The sequence below is a fragment of the Zeugodacus cucurbitae genome, chromosome 2, assembly GCF_028554725.1.
Source record: "Zeugodacus cucurbitae isolate PBARC_wt_2022May chromosome 2, idZeuCucr1.2, whole genome shotgun sequence".
Classification (NCBI taxonomy): Eukaryota; Metazoa; Arthropoda; class Insecta; order Diptera; family Tephritidae; genus Zeugodacus; species Zeugodacus cucurbitae.
The window spans coordinates 43,889,663-43,908,084 of record NC_071667.1 but is presented as its reverse complement, the minus strand read 5'-3'; the positions used below and the strand labels follow the sequence as shown (position 1 = coordinate 43,908,084).

Here is an 18,422-nt window from a genome sequence, read left to right as displayed (position 1 = left end):
TTTTTTTATAATTAAAAATGTTGATGAAGCCTTTAGTATTGAAGTTTACAAATTGCGAAAAAACTACAAGTTTTATTAAAGAACCCATGCTCCGATAATATAGTCATATTACATTTTGAAGATTTAATTATACAACCTCAATCAGATTCAACATTTCCGGAAAAATAATTTGCAGGTACTCTAAAAATTATAACTTAATATCTTGAATATCTGTAGTATTTACAGGAGTCATCCAAAAATACAGATTTTTACAAAATATTAGTATATTACTGAAACGTATTTGTACACAAATATTAGGGTGTGCTATAGTTCCATATATCCCTGAATTTAAACTTATAAACAACCGTTATTTGTTGTATGTATCGTCATCAACATTAAATATATGATTTTTTTGGTGTAAATAAATTATTAAATTAAAATGATTTTGTTTAACAAAATATCCACACTTTATTGCAAAGTATTGCAAACATTTTATACTTCCAATCATCCACTAAATATGTTATTTTTAACTAGTTTACAAACGTTTCAAATTTCAAATCAGCTTCCACATAGTTAACGTCGTATGGCATGCACATGAATTGCTAACAATTTACTTCTACACTATTTTCGTCTACTCAAGTTTCTAGCTAAATTATTTTCAATTTAATTAAATCGATTTACAAATTGCAATTTAAGTTATCACCACAAACAAGCAAACAAAGACATTTACTGCGGTTTGGCAGTATTGAAAAATAGTAAATGCCAAAATCAAAGGGAAACATGAACAAAGAATAAAGAAAATAGGCCAAGAAACTACATATATCGATATAGTGTTATGTGTAAATTCGGCGTTCATGTTGAATGTCTGAGGTTGACTTAGTTGCGCGTGTAATATCAATACATATATATATGTATGTGTATTTACAAAACAATGTGTTTTGTACAGGTGCATATATGTATGTGCGTAAGCATATCAGTAATTTTCCCAATCAAAAGTTTTTATAACACTTTGTTCCACGGCCACCCACACTTCTTGAGCATATTCCAGTGTCTACTTATTAGCTACACAACGTTGTCTTCCGTACCCATAAAAGCAACCAATGCGCATTTGCGCGACTTAACTCGCAGGGCTACTCACATACAGTTTTTTTAGATCAAATTTAACAACTGTAAACAATGTCGGTTTTATCAGTTTACCGTTTTAATTTCAACAACTATTGTCCGCAATAGAAATCGAGATATCGCCCACCAATAATAGCAGCAACAGCAACAATCAAGAGTCAGTCGCCGAAAAACAATTCACCGCTACCACAAACATCTACCGCCGCCGCTGCAGACATCGCTTCTTCCACCGCTAACTGTATAGAATTACCAATTTGCAATGAAACGCGAAAATCAAGCAAAACGAAAAACCTATAAAAGGAAACAATCACGATTTGGCAGACTAAACACTCACACACACACTAGCCAAACACCCCCGCAAGTGCAAGTATAGAATAACAACAGAAAATGTACATATGTACATACATACATATGTACAAATGTATCCACAGTCGAAATTTAATGTGACTACTTCGGAACAGGCATGCATAAAGCGAAAATGGCGGAAAGTAGACTTTGGAAATGACGACGCATCTACGTAAGCAGAACACCTTATGGGAAGCTCCCAAAGATGCCTTGAGAAAAAATTTTCCTATTCAAATAATTTAGCAGAAGAACCCTACAAATGAAAAGCTAATGGTTTGCCCAGTGCACAGGCGTAATATGAGTGTCTATATAAGCTAATCATAAACACAATTAAATCCGTCTCCCCGGTTTATTTATAAAATTGTCTATAATTATCCACCGAATTACAGGGCTTAAACGTTAATATATCTACTATATCAATTGTTTCATACATCTATACGAAATACTAATTATCTTGAGATAGATTATTTAGACCAAGGACCATGTTCGTCCATTTTGAGAACTGTTTACTCTGAATTAAGAAGTACACTGTGTTGTAAGTTTTACTCTGATATCTTTCTCGTAGTACTGGTAATGTACATGTATTGTTTTCAAGTAAACACTCTGAATTTCAAGTCAATCAGTTATTTTTGAAGTTACAATCATAATTGTAACGACGCGTCAGAGAATTTGAAAGTAGTAGGTCCGTGAGGCGCCTTGTTTTTCTCAAACCTGCGTTTTGAAAGTCGGTGACTGAGATTTCTTGGAAATGGCTTAACCGATTAGCCTCAAAGTTTTGCACAGACTCCTATACTATACTTCTAGTACTTAAACGAAGTTTTTTTATTAACGATAAAATAGTCTTTTATACACAATTTAAGGCTAAAATTATGAGAAAATATCGATATTTTTAAAGCCGCCATTTTGTCCAAAAAATTGTTTTGCGTATACCGCATATTTTTTAATAACCTCATTTTCTAGGGCTAGATGTAATCTATTTAGACAATAAATTAAACAGTTAACTAAACAAGCAATGAAAGGCAAAGTTCCAGTGCAACCGAACATTTACACTCTCGCAATTTATTGTTATTTTTTTATTAAGATTACACACAATTTGACCCATATATTCGGCATAAAGTCCAATAGAATAACGAAAGCCATCATATATAGCATATGAGGGCTGAGGTAATTTCTGAACTAATTTCACCACCAACTTACGTTATATCCAAGATTATATGCTCACTTAATAAAATTAAGATATCTGAGATATTTTACCGATATTGCACTGCATTCTTCATATTCGATATCCGGGGCATTGAAAAGTTATAGTCCGATTTCGATTTCAAGTGATGCCACATATCATATACAGTATTTGTGTAAAGTTTTATTCCGCTATCTTCATTGGTTCCTTACGTATATATTATAAAGTAAGCGTCCATTTAATTAATGGAATTCAAAACTGAGTTATATGGGATGTTGTCGTGGTTGTGAACCGATTTCACGCCCGTGTCATCACGGTGTCAAGAAAATATTATATACCGAATTTCATTGAAATCTGTTGAGTAGTTCCTGAGATATGGTTTTTGACCCATAAGTCGGCGATGCTACGCCCATTTTCCATTTTGTAAAAATATTTGAGTACAACTTCCTTCTGCTATTTCTTCTGTAAAATTTAGTGTTTCTGACGTTTTTCGTTAGTGAGTTAGCGCACTTTTAGTAATTTTCAACATAACCTTTGTATGGTACATAAGGGAAACGACTGCAGAAAGTTTTGTTTGTATAGCTTTATTGATTTATTTAATTGATGATGTATGTATTTCCCTCTCAATTTTAACAAAATTTTAATTTTCCACTTCATTCGCCAAACCGTAAGCAATAAATTGCTGATATTCGCTTTCTAAATTAACTGCACACCGTTTCAAAATGCTTATTTATGTATGTCTATATGCGCGGCAATTTCTTTTGGTGTGCGAAATTCGCCGCGATGAACAGGTTCTCTTTGTGTGCGTCTACTCAATGAAAAAATTTTGTAGCTAATAAAAGTGTGCAATTCAGTCGATCAAGGTATAGCGCGAATTAAAGCGTAAGTAAAAGGTACATACATATATTGAATTTGTTGGAAAAATAAGAGAAAATCAGAGAAGAGAATAACACGACAAAGCAAGGATAATGGCAAGTGAGGGACATCACAGCGACAAGCCGACAAACAGGAATAAAGCCTCATGTTTACAAATTATTTTATAATTTGTTTAGCGTTACTTTTGAGTGCGTCAGAAAACAACAGCACCACAGGAGTACCAAGAAGCTCACAGTAGCGTAAGGCAACTATCAGTGGAGTGGACCCCCCGTCGAGTCATCACGGCAGCTCCCTAGTATTGTAGACACTTGCGTGAATCTAAACCTCGTGATGCTACAGCTACAGAGAATTTACCATGAGAGAGCAGTACCGCTACTTGTGTTTAAGTTGAAGCAATAGTATTTTTAATCTCCTTCTCCCTGATTTATCCTCCTTTACCATAGTGATATTTATTTCTATTTCTAATTTTCAGTTAAATCGCGTAATCACAAAGAGGAAAACCGTCTTTGTTGTCTTTTGAAGTGTTGTTAAATAAATAGGTTTGTTTTGTTACACAGACCTTACGTACATACATACATACAGAGATATATGTACTTATACATAGGTAATGCATGATGATAATCAATTTGTCGCAACAACATAAAAACCGCAGTAAAATTACCTTTGCCAAGCTTAATGGTAAATCCCACATTCAATTTCAACATACTGCCAAATTTTTGTTGATGCACAAATCCCGCTGGTGGCCATCAAGCCGGTTGCAAAACGAACCACCAACACCACAAACAACACCAACCATGTTAAAGCTGTAAATGAGGCAGGATAAGGGAAGCAACTCCATAGTGACAGCAGAAACGGCAATAAAATTACGTCTACGCCAATGAGACATGCACTTTCACATTCCTCTGGCTCTCAGCTTCTCAAACTTAAATGTAATTCGCGCTTTTATGACCTCATCAAAGGAAAAATCATAAAAGCCAAAGCCTTGTAAGTTGCAAACTAAATAACGCGCTTGCATTTGCACAAAACAAAATGGCAATAAGAAACTCAATTTATTTATTTATAATAACAAAACAAAGCTCTATGCAATCACCACGGCATTATTTACGATTTATTGCGATTTCTTGTTCGTTGAGAAAGTTGAGTCAGATCACTTTAAAGACTGCAAAAATTCTAAATTATAAAATTAGAGATGAGCCCCTAAATACGTCATTCCATAGTACTTTTAATTCAAAAGGCAACATATCTCTTCGCGAAAGGATAGTTAAAATAGCTGTGTAAGGATTGAGTATCCTTACATGTCTTGGATCTGCATTATTTGCTATTAAATGAACGTTTGTTATTTCCTAAACGGCCTTAAAAATACAAAATTTTCCTTGCAAACAGTGTCGGGTGTACATTTTTTCTTTTTTTGCGTATTTCTCAAAAGTAAATTTTTCGAGACGGTGTACACGATAACTCAAAAACCATTCAAAATATAAAGTCAATTTTTGAAATGCTTCCATTTGCGTAAATTTTTTTTTAAGAAAACGGATTCGTCCCTCTGTTCACAATTTATCACTTTTTAAGAAAAATATATTTTACTTGCTTTAAACAAAGTTGAAATGCCAATCATGTACCATCACGGAGTGCTCCGGAAAAATTTATCCACGCCCTTTATAAAGCTTAAGATATGTTTTAAATTAGCAATAACAGTTTTAATTATCTTTCTTAGTCCAAGTTCTAGTTTAAAGTCTTAACTAAACAATTTGTTCAGTTCAGATGATCCTGCCAAGAGTTATGCTGCCAACATTACTGTGTCCTAACCTTTCCACCTGAGATAAATGACACAATTATTACTTCTACGACTTAAGAAAGGAGGAGAAAGACTTGTGTCGACATCACAATAGCTACAAGGGAAAAAAGCTACAAATAACTTAATTCCTAATTTCAAGAATTTTGTTAAATATTAGGACCTATTCTATGGAGTTTTGAAAATATTAATACACCAGTCAAGCAAGACTTAGATCGTAAAAAAATTAGAAAACTTTGGCATGGGATCGGTACTCTTCAGATCATAACGTTATTTAAAAGAAGATGAAGTCAATCTTGCCAAAAGGTGCTACTTTGGACGGAGTAGGCAATTGAAATGTTAAGACCTCTATCGACGAATCTAAACATATAGAATATGAAGCAGAGCGTGGACGATGTAGACATTCGATGAGACGCCACTAAGAGTTTTCGAGATAAATGTTTTGCGGAAGATTTATGATACTTTACACATTGGCAACAGCGAATAGCACAGATACTGAAACGATGAGCTATACGAACGTAACCGAACATTTAATACTCTCGCAATTTATTTATTTAATTTTATTAAGATAACAAACAATTTGACCCACATATTCGGCATATGTATATATGGTATAAAGTCCATTGAAAGTTTGAAAATCCTAATATTAAGTATATGGGAGTTAGGTGAAGTTATGACCCGATTTCACGTATTTTAGGCACGGAGACATTACATTAGAAGAAAAATATTCCCTCTGAATTTATTCAAAATATCTGAGAGATTCACCTATATTTCCGCTAAAAAATTTATTCGAAGCTCTAAGGTCCTCATATTCGATGTATGAGGCCTTGAATACTTATGGTCCGATTTTGGCGATTTTTAGAAGAGCGATGCCACACTATAAATGCAGTATTGTGCAAAGTTCTATTCCGATATCTGCACTGGTGCTTCCTTTGTATATTGTAAAGTAAACGATTCAGATTGGCTTCAAAGTTCTGGTATATGGGAAGTAGGCGTGGTTGTGAACCGATGTGGCCTATTTTCACAACATATAATTGGGATACAAGGGAAATATTACAAACCGAATTTCATTGGAATTGGTCAAGTAGTTTCGGAGATATGGTTTTTGACCCATAAGTGGGCGGAACCACGCCCATTTAAATTTTTTTTTACAATTTTGAATGCAGCTCTTCTGTGCCTTCTTTATAATGAAATTTAAGGCTTCTGTTGGTTTTCCTGACTGATTTAAAGCATTTTTAGTAGTTTTCAACATAACCTTTGTATGGGAGGTGGGCGTGGTTATAATCCGATTTTATCCACTATATAGCTCTTTATGTGTTTTCGGTTATCGCCCTTTTGTGGGCGTGGTAGTGTTCCAAGTTTCATTAAGATATCTCAATTTTTACTCAAGTTACAGCTTGCACGGAAGGACAGACGGACGGACAGACAGACATCTGGATTTGAACTTTACTCGTACCCTGATCACTTTGGTATATATAACCTTATATCTAACTCTTTTAGTTTTAAGACTTACAAACAACCGTTATGTGAACAAAACTATAATATTCTCTTAGCAACTTTTGTTGCGAGAGTATAACAATAGCTTAATTCTGAGTATGCAGCAGAGAGCTGCAACGGGTATATCATTTTCGTGCACACTCGAATGTCCACTCTGATTTTGTTTGATCAAAGTTTTCGGTATGAATACACGTATTGATCGCTTGGAGACATGTTCAAAACGAACGAGCCTTTCGCGACACTCGAAACACAATCATATATGCTTGTTTTAACAGAGTGCCGAGTTGACACTCGTTTGTGAACGAGCTGGAACTCTAACCCGATCGTATTGAATGTGATCGAGTCACACACGAGTGTGCACAAAATTTGAGAATATGTATGTATGTAATTGGCAGTCATGCTGTTATTGCGTAGTGATTGTCAACGATTAGTGGTTTTGTTTGTTTTGTTTACTTTTTATAATTTAATGTCATTATGACAACGATAGAAAATTCGGGTTGTGAGAACATTTCCAATGGCACAAACACCTTCTTTTATAATATGTACTATGTACGTCTAATATTCAAATAATTCAACCAAAAAAGCTAAGACAGAATGCGTCATCCCGACGCCAACATATGTACATACATATGTGTGTACGTATGTTTATCTATTATTTTTTGGTCTTCGAGTGCCACTCGAGTGTTTCGATCACAATCAACACGTGCACGACACACCCGAAAATATAATATACATAAAATCCGAGTTTGCTGCTTGCACTCGAAGATAGGACCGTCGTGATTGTTCGTTTGCATTATTTTCGCTTTGGGTTTCAAACTCGATCGAACACGTGTTTGAAGAGTGTTACGACACACTCGTACCGAATTTAAGCTAGTGTGATTGAACACACTCGAACATACCCGAAGCTGCTCTCTGATCTCCACATAACCTTTGAATGGGAGGTGGCCGTGGTTATTATCTGATTTAACTATTTTTATGGTGTATTGTGAGGTACTTAAAGGAAGAGACTGCAGAAAGTTTAGTTTATATAGCTTTATTGGTTTGCGATATATGTACCAAAACCTATTTGGGGGCGGGTCTCCGCCCACTTCCTCAAAATCATTACATCCAAATATGCATATCCTTAATGTGATCCTTTGTTATTTTATTTATGGCTTAGTTCTGGCTCTTTATGTGTTTTCGGGTTTCGCCATTTTGTGGCAATGACCCGATTTTGCCCATTTTCGGTACCAAGGGACATGCGTGCCAAGTATCGCCAAGATATCTTAATTTTTACGGGCTGATAGACAGACATCCGGATATATAACCTAGATATAGGGTTTAGTTATATGACTTACGAACAACCGTTATGTGAACAAAACTATAATACTCTTTTAGCAACTCTGTTGCGAGAGTGTAATGATTGCCAATGTTTATAAGTGTGGAAAAGAAAAATTTTCACTTTTTTAAGCAAAAATTGTATATGTCAAAAAAATAGAAAGCATTAATTTATTTTAATCAGAAGAAACCGTAAAATATAAAAAAAATCATTTTACAATGTTAAACATTTTTTTTCAAATTTGAGAATAGTATGCAGTATACGTATGCAGTTATGTTTATTAATGCTTTATTTCAGTTTGCAGCACAAAAAATTTACGACAACATTTTGCTCATTGTACAGTTATTATAAGTACACTATGCAAATTGGGTCGCTTCATAGCAAATAGGTATATGTGCAAAACGATTTATTTGTTTTTTTTGGTTGTCGCATCATTTAGTGGCAACATCTCGACAATTGGAATTATAACAAGTAAGGAAGGGCTAAGTTCGGGTGTAACCGAACATTTTATACTCTCGCAATTTATTTATTTAACTTTATTTATATTATATAATACACAATTTGACCCACATATTCATCATATATATTGTATCAAGTCCATTGAAAGTTGGAAACCCTAATATTAGGTTAGAAGCACCGAGGTCCTCATGTTCGATACATGGGGCCTTGAAAACCTATGGTCCGATTTCGGCGATTTTTAGAATGGGGCTTCCACACTATAAAGGTAGTATTTGTGCAAAGTTCTGCATCGATATCTTCACTAGTGCTTCCTTTATATATTGTAAAGTAAACGATTCAGATCGTCTTCAAAGTTCTGGTATATAGGTAGTAGGCGTGGTTGTGAAGCGATTTGGCCTATTTTCACAACATATCATTGGGATGTAAGGAAACTATTACAAACCAAGTTTCATTGAAATCGGTCCAGTAGTTCCTGAGATATGGTTTTTGACCCATAAGTGGGCGACGCCACGCCCATTTTCCATTTGGTAAAAAAATCTGAGTGCAGCTTCCATCTGCCATTTCTTATGTGAAATTTAGTGTTTCTGACGTTTTTCGTTACTGAGTTAACCCACTTTTAGTAATTTTCAACCTAACTTTTGTATGGGAGGTGGGCGTGGTTATTATCCGATTTCTTTCATTTTTGGACTGTGTTAGGAAGTGCCTAAAAAAACGACTGCAGAAAGTTTGGTTTATATAGCTCTATTGATTTCCGAGATATGTACAAAAAACCTATTTGGGGGCGGGGCCACGCCCACCTCCCCAAAAAAATTACATCCACATATGCCCCTTCCTAGTGCGATCTTTTATACCAAATTTATTTTCCATAGCTTTATTTATGGCTTAGTTATGGCACTTTATGTGTTTTGTGGGCGTGGCAGTGGTGCCAAGAAATAAGTGTGCCAAGTTTCATCAAGATATCTTAATTTTTACTCAAGTTACAGCTTGCACAGACGGACGGACAGACAGACATTCGGATTTGAACTCCACTCTTCACCCTGATCACTTTGGTATATATAACCCTATATCTAACTCGTTTAGTTTTAGGTGTTACAAACAACCGTTATGTGAACAAAACTATAATACTCTCTTTAGCAACATTTGTTGCGAGAGTATAAAAACATTTAACGAGGATGTAAGCACTAATTGAAAAATAATTATGTGTATATAAAAACAACAACTAACTTTCATTTGAGCTAAAAAGGCCACTTGGAACCGAATCTCGTCTGAGGTACAGATCATGATTGTGATTATGAACTAATATGTTTTAAAAATGTGTGTAAATATTGCTGAAGTAATGACATCGAAAAACCATACGAAACTTTTTAGAAACCCCGAGGAATACGAAAAACATAAGCGTACTGGACCAAAATCTTCAATAAATGAACGTATCAAATGACTTATTTGGAAGTTGGCAACTCAGGACATGATGAGTTGCTCCAATTTAAAGCGGAATTTGGTCTATAAGTGCCAAGAAAACGTGTACAACCAATTTCGAAAGGAGACTTAAATCTTAAATATGAATCCAAAATGTCTAAACCGCGCTTATAAGATTGCCATAACAACGCATGCATCCTTTTTTGAAAAATACAAATTCTAAGACGAATAGTTTCAAAATTATATATTTTGTGATGAGAAAACATTAAATTTATATGGATCATAAGTATTGGAGGGATCTACAGCACCCTTGCCATACTTACTAATAAGCACAAACATGGCGGTAGATCTCGAATGATGTGGGCTGCTCTTAGCGCCAAAGAGAAATCTCCCATTTGCCTTGTCCCAAAAGCAATTGTCGTATAAAAGCAAAATATGCATGGATTTGCTGGACAGTGAATTTATCACGTTTGCTAAGACATATCATGGCGACAACTAGATGTTCCAGCAGCATAACGCGCTTATACACGTCGCAGGGTATACTATAGCCTTTTTTGAGTCGCGTAATGTTCCCTAACTTCGGTGTCCGTCATTAAGTCTAGATATGAATTCAATAGAGAATTTATGGGACATACTTTCCGCAACATTTTTTAACTGAACAAAGCAGTATGACAGCTAAAACAAGCCATTGAGGAGGGATGGGCGAATATAAACATTTCAGTACTGTAAAAGTTGGCCAATTCTATGACAAATTGGCTAAAACTTTGGAAAAACAAGAATGGGGACCAATTTCATATTAATAAATCAAAAATATTTACCTATTTAAAAGTTAATACTTAACTAAAAATTTGAATTTTGCAAAAATTGGTGTCTATGGTATAAAATTAAGTTTTATTAATTTTGTTACTTTTTCTTTTAGCATGGTATATGTTTTTGTTTCTTTAAATACCACTTACTAACATCTAACAAAAAAAATCAGTCATGAAAATAATATGCAAAGATTGAATAAAAATTGACACAAATAACAGTGCACAAATATCGATATTTTCGGTAAAAAATTAGCCACAAACATTGAGGTCGTAAAGTTTGTATTAGATATATGGGGCATTCTCTGGAAAAAAGCCACTTGAAAAAAAAAGTTCTTTATTTTCTTTGGCAATTATATATCTTATAGTACATGTAAAACCTAAAATAAAACATATGGTTTTAGGTCTGTGTAACGCGGGGTTGCCATATTATAAGGGGCCAAAGTTTTTTGTAAAAAAATGTTCGAACCGCTATAACTTTAAAACTAATGAACAGATTTTAAAACACCATACGACTTTTTTGTACAGTATTTCTCAAACTTTGAAACTGTATATCGTAAAAATTTTTAAAATTAATATTTCAAAGCAAAAAATGAAAAAAAAAATTTTTTTGGAATTTTTAACAACTTATGCCCCCTTCGATTTTTTTCGAAAATATCTTAAAATGTTCCTTATTTCATCACCTTTTTACCCCCCAAAGGGAATTTTGGGACAGCAATATTTGTATGAGCTACAAATAAAAAACCAACTCAGAACATGATGAAAAATCATTGATTTATGCACTATTATTATCAGAATTTAGCGTAACCCAGGATTAACGACGTGGACGTAGCAGACATTTAATCCCTTTTTGTTTTTTTTTTTTTATTTTTTAATATTTTTTTAATTTTTTTGTATTTTTTAAATTTAAAATTTTTTTTTGTTTTTGTTTTTTTATTTAAAATTATCACGTACTTGAATCTAATCTACGTAATAATTTAAAAAAAAAGCAAAAACCAAAAAAAACAAACAAAAAAAATTAAAAATTTGAAAAATACAAAAAAATTTAAAAAAATATTAAAAATGAAAAAAAACAAAAAGGGATTAAATGTCTGCTACGTCCACGTCGTTAATCCTGGGTTACGCTAAATTCTGATAATAATAGTGCATAAATCAATGATTTTTCATCATGTTCTGAGTTGGTTTTTTATTTGTAGCTCATACAAATATTGCTGTCCCAAAATTCCCTTTGGGGGGTAAAAAGGTGATGAAATAAGGAACATTTTAAGATATTTTCGAAAAAAATCGAAGGGGGCATAAGTTGTTAAAAATTCCAAAAAATTTTTTTTTCATTTTTTGCTTTGAAATATTAATTTTAAAAATTTTTACGATATACAGTTTCAAAGTTTGAGAAATTCTGTACAAAAAAGTCGTATGGTGTTTTAAAATCTGTTCATTAGTTTTAAAGTTATAGCGGTTCGAACATTTTTTTACAAAAAACTTTGGCCCCTTATAATATGGCAACCCCGCGTTACACAGACCTAAAACCATATGTTTTAGTTTAGGTTTTACATGTACTATAAGATATATAATTGCCAAAGAAAATAAAGAACTTTTTTTTCAAGTGGCTTTTTTTCCAGAGAATGCCCCATATGTATATGTACATATATGTGACATTGAAAATGTACGATTTCGACGAAATGCAGTATTTGCGCAAAGTTTTATTTAAAAGTTTAATTTATATATTATAAAGTGAACGAATCAGATGAACTTAAAAATTGTGATATAATGAAAGTAGGCGTGGTGGTCAACCGATTACGCCTATTTTCATATTATTAAATTGAGATGCCGAAATGATCGATCGAATTTCGTTAAAATTACTGAAGTAGTTTCTGAGATTTTTGGCCCTTAAGTTATTATAAATGTTCAGTTACACCCGCACTTAGCCCTTCCATACTTGTTTCCTCTAATTTTCAGTTTTTTATCAATGTGATGTCACAAAATTATAAATTTTAATTAATAAATGCAAATGGAAAAGTTAAAAGGGTATGTTTTCTTTTATTTTTCGGATTCCTAAGCGCCTCTATTAAAGTGAGCCAATAAATCAATTAAAATATTGCAACTATTGGAATTGTATCTTAAGGAGCACCGTTGTCCGTTAATAAAATTCACCGAGTTGTACACTTATGAAACCATATTCGGCATATTGTTCATTGAGAAAAATTAAAAATTTTCAGACTCTTCTCGAATTGCTTATAGTTGCCATTACATATTCCTTAAAATTATACCGCTCAAATCAATTTACATACAATTTGACATATTTACTAAAGACCAATGAGTCTATTCCTCAATTAAACAGACGTTGTTTTCATTATGCAACAAAATGAGTACATATCTAATAATACCTCCTCAAACCCTCTTGAAAACCAGCGCTCATTAAACAAATATAAATGTCACACAGTCTTTTCCTTAAAGCCACATAACGAGAAAACACACAAACGGTCGTCAAAGGATGCGGCAGGACACGGCCCCGATTAATGCTTTCTCGGCAATTTGGATATACACAGCAAGGAGAACGTGTTGATAGCCAAAAAAAGCCTTGGCAAACATATGCGCTTGTATTGCTAGCACTTCAATGACTTTATTGTCGGCATAATGAGTATTATTGAACAACAACATAACCAAATTGTGGAAAATAGCGCGTAAAACCTGAAACAAGCATATACATAAATGTGAATGGTTTGGATAAGAGAGGGTGTATGCCATGCACATCACTACAGTATACACATATGTACATATGAATATGTTTGTTTGTAAATTTTTGACAGCACTTCATTAAATGGAATAGGGGTGCGGTGTACAACTACATTAGTGTTCGTGTTTTGGGATAAGCAATTTTACACACATTTAAATCATGGTAAGTTCGTTCAATGCTCTAATTTGTTTATGAACGTCCATTCGTGGCACATATTTTATAGAGATGAGTGATGGCGAGAAGTTTGGAGTCGAAAAAGTTCCAAAATGTGTCTGAAAGCAAATGTTTTCTAAATATTTTGAGTTATTGATAGAAAGGGGCTAAATAAGGCAAAAGTACTACAAAAGTACTTCAAAGATGTCGGCAATCTAAAAAATAGAATACAAAATTGGGGAGCAAGACTCAGATACTTACAACACAGGAAACCGGATCATCCATAAACTATCATAACTCAATTAATTTAAATCCATTTTACTTTAAAAATGAGGCAAAGGGATGAAGTCAAAAAAAGTTTATATTAGAAAAACTAGACATCGATTAAAAACTTCCTAAATATCGAAGTTTCCATTCATAATTTCCATCCCTATCTATGTGATTCTGTGTGCATATACCTCCTACAAATGTATGTATATTTGATATCTGACCGTAGAGTTGGTTAGCGAACACATGCTGTGTAGCCATGACGATGGGTGTATCCGCTTGATAAGTGTATAATGGCTAAAAGCATTCGATATTTATTTGTTACAATTATTCTCATCTACTCACAGTGGTCGGTCGAGAGCACTTGAATTAACCCCTTACTCTTTGAGCGCACACATAAAGTAACAACTTTTATTTTGATTTATTGGTGCTACTGTAAATAAAATTACGAGCCTCACGTTCTCAGTGAACAAATCCAAAAACACAACAACAACAGCAACATACAGAGGCGGACATAATTATTCACACATCGTTCAGTTTTCCACAAAAACAGTTGTATCTTGGAAATCATAAAAGCTAGGTTATAGGTTTGTTCTAAAGAAATCTTTATTCATATCTTAGGTATTTAAAAATAACAATAATTTAATAAATTAACTTTCCATTTTAAATAAATCGACCAAAATTGCATATTACTTAATTTATTCGAGGGACAAAATTATTCATACAACTCAAAGTCATGCCATTTAAATCAAACATTTTAGCAATAAAATGTAACGGAAGCATTTGGAAATGTACTACTATGAATGCTACACTAGAAATTTATGATTTTACATTCAATTTCCGACATTCAGTATTGTTATTTGTGCAAGTGAGTTGTCATTATTTGAAATGAGTTGAAAATTATAAGAAAGAAGTAAAAAAAAAAAAATATTTTAAATTTACATAAACAAAATATGTCAATTGCTAAAATAGGTAAACATGTAAATAAAAGAAGATATACTATTTAAAGCATCATAAAGCGTGTTGAAAGAAAATAAAACCTTCAAAGTCATGCTCATACCGGTAGACCCCGCAAGCTGACCAACGCTGAAAAACGGCAAATTGTAAGAAAACTTAGTAAGAATCCCAAAATTAGCTCTAGGCAAGTGACAGCAGTAGTTCGTAAAGAAATTGGGACAAATATCCAAAAACAAATACGCAAAACTGTGCGCGGGACCTTGCTTCGTGCTGGATACAGTTCACGAATAGTGCGAAAAAAAACCTCTCGTCAGCATTGCTAATAAAAAAGACGGTGGACTTCGCAAAAACATACAAGGAATCATATGAGTTCTGGAGCAATATTTTCTTTAGCGACGAGAGTAAATTCAACATTTTTCAGTCAGAAGTCAGAATACGGGTCTGGAAAAACCCGAATACTGAACTTGTGAAAAATAACTCGATAAGTACAGTATAACATGGGGGTGGAGGAGTGATGGTATGGGGTTGTATGCCAGCAGCTGGTATTGGAATTCTCGTATTCATTTAGGGGACAATGGATAAAACAGTTTACTTGAATATACTGAAGGATAATTTAAACGAAAGCGCTCAAAAGCTAAACCTTAGGTATCCTTTTTATTTCCAACAGGACAATGACCCCAAACATACTGCTCACGACGTGCGTATGTGGATGATATACAATGTGCCTCATATTCTTCCGGTTCCTCCACAGTCTCCAGACCTAAATCCCATAGAACATTTGTGGGATGAGCTTAGTAGGCGTGTCAGTAAGCAAAATATTACCAGCAAATCTCAACTAAAAAAAGTTCTTCAGCGAGAATGGCAAAATATAGGTCCAAGTGTGACAAAAAGTTAGTCTACTACATGCAAAATATGCGTAAAGATGTATTGAGGATTGCCTACCAAATATTATTTTTTTATTAAATTATATTTTTTCTTGTTAAACAAGAGTGTGTGAATAATTATGTCCGCCTCTGATATATGTATATATGTGTTTCAAAACAAAGTGTAATTGCATTTAGCGGCATTCCGTGCTTAATAAAGGGTGATTTTTTAAGAGCTTGATAACTTTTTTAAAAAAAAAACGCATAAAATTTGCAAAATCTCATCGGTTCTTTATTTGAAACGTTAGATTGGTTCATGACATTTACTTTTTGAAGATAATTTCATTTAAATGTTGACCGCGGCTGCGTCTTAGGTGGTCCATTCGGAAAGTCCAATTTTGGGCAACTTTTTCGAGCATTTCGGCCGGAATAGCCCGAATTTCTTCGGAAATGTTGTCTTCCAAAGCAGGAATAGTTGCTGGCTTATTTCTGTAGACTTTAGACTTGACGTAGCCCCACAAAAAATAGTCTAAAGGCGTTAAATCGCATGATCTTGGTGGCCAACTTACGGGTCCATTTCTTGAGATGAATTGTTCTCCGAAGTTTTCCCTCAAAATGGCCATAGAATCGCGAGCTGTGTGGCATGTAGCGCCATCTTGTTGAAACCACATGTCAACCAAGTTCAGTTCTTCCATTTTTGGCAACAAAAAGTTTGTTAGCATCGAACGATAGCGATCGCCATTCACCGTAACGTTGCGTCCAACAGCATCTTTGAAAAAATACGGTCCAATGATTCCACCAGCGTACAAACCACACCAAACAGTGCATTTTTCGGGATGCATGGGCAGTTCTTGAACGGCTTCTGGTTGCTCTTCACCCCAAATGCGGCAATTTTGCTTATTTACGTAGCCATTCAACCAGAAATGAGCCTCATCGCTGAACAAAATTTGTCGATAAAAAAGCGGATTTCACATTTCGAACCGAACACTGATTTTGGTAATAAAATTCAATGATTTGCAAGCGTTGCTCGTTAGTAAGTCTATTCATGATGAAATGTCAAAGCATACTGAGCATCTTTCTCTTTGACACCATGTCTGAAATCCCACGTGATCTGTCAAATACTAATGCATGAAAATCCTAACCTCAAAAAAATCACCCGTTATATCGAAAACGAAATGAGCATTTAAGCGATCTTATCAATTTGTTGAAATATTTACTCAACAGAAATTTAAAGCACCGCCTTTACCTTCCTAACATGATCGTACAATTATTTTGAAATGCTGTCATTGATAAGAATCTTTCAACGACCAAACTAGCAAAATAATATTAAGCTTATAATTGGCAACCCTAACTCGAATACAATTATTTTACTGTATCGCACTAGCGCTTATTCTAAGCCTGTAGACACTACCGAGATTGGTTCATCTCTATAATAATCTAGTTACGAAGTTGCAATTTTCTTATCCACAACTCACCGCCACCGGTTTTGGAATTTCAAATTTTCCAGATGACTTACATGGCGCCAGGCGGCTAATACAGCATAGCCGATGTAAGCCAACCGAAGAACAGTACAAGTTCGTTACATTAACGTTCCTTCGACAGTCTTTTAAAAGACATATATATATATATGTATTCTTACCAACTACCCTAAAGTATACGTGTAGGTATGTATTTTTTTCTTCACAGAAACAGAGAAGATCACTGAAGGTACTCATCCTCAATGCACGCTTTTCCCTTTTTTTCTTCACGTCACTGATTTGCATCTTAAGTTAATCCAATTTGTCGGTAACGGGATAATAATTTCATGCGGTGCTACTGTTGAAAATTGAATTGAAATTAATTCATATTTAAGTACTTACAGTTACATGTTTCTATCTGTTATTACCTGAAGGATATGTACATATGTATTCCTGAATTATAAAAATTGTGTAGTTCAAAGAGAAACCCATACTTTGTATATTGTTCATATTCACACATGTATCTGAAATTGTAATTACAAAAAAATGAAAACCAATTAGCTCACATGGTAGACTTATTGAAAGTAAAATTATTACTAACAAGTAAGGAAAAGCTAAGTTCGGGTGCAACCGAACATTTTATACTCTCGCAATTTATTGATATAGTTTTATTAAGATAACAGACAATTTGATCCAAAGTTTGGTTCATATAGCTTTATTGGTTTGTGAGATAAATACACAAAACCTTTTTGAGGGCGGGGTCAGGCCCACTTCCCCAAAAAAATTACATCCAAGCCCTTCCTAGTGTGATCCTTTGTACCCAATTTTAGTTTTATAACTTTATATATCTAACTCTTTTATTTCTGGGTGACACAATCAACTGTTATGTGGATAAAACTATTATACTCTCTTTAGCAACTTTGATGCGAGAGTATAAAACACTACATATTTCTCTTCGGTGGCTTAATCTAGAGATTTCGACCAATCCGGACATTAAGAATAAAAAGTGAGTTTTGAAAATCAAGCAGGTTGAAAAATCCATACATTTCCATACATTGCTTTCGAATCTTTCTTATTCTAAGAATTTCTCAACTGCTGACATTTTCCTAAAGGAAATCACCAAAATTTAAGATGAGTGTATGAGATACAAGTTAAAAATATATTACCTATGTACATGGGGGATGACCAAATCGACCTAATGGCA

General features: G+C 33.9%; 1 protein-coding gene across 3 annotated transcripts in view; it reads right to left on the bottom strand.

Annotated features, from left to right (window-relative positions):
- LOC105219690 (homeobox protein Hmx) overlaps nt 1-18,422 on the bottom strand; it is a 59,679-nt gene that overhangs the window by 27,057 nt on the left and 14,200 nt on the right. The window contains exons 3-5 of one of the 3 annotated variants that reach the window (XR_008470642.1): nt 17,647-17,742; nt 17,401-17,576; nt 11,807-13,475 (exon numbers count right to left, since the gene is read on the bottom strand). The gene's annotated coding sequence lies outside the window, so the exon portion shown is untranslated. Of the gene's footprint in view, nt 1-11,806; nt 13,476-17,400; nt 17,577-17,646; nt 17,743-18,422 lie in introns of those variants that run through there. The other 2 variants (XR_008470641.1, XR_008470643.1) reach the window with 2 other exon arrangements.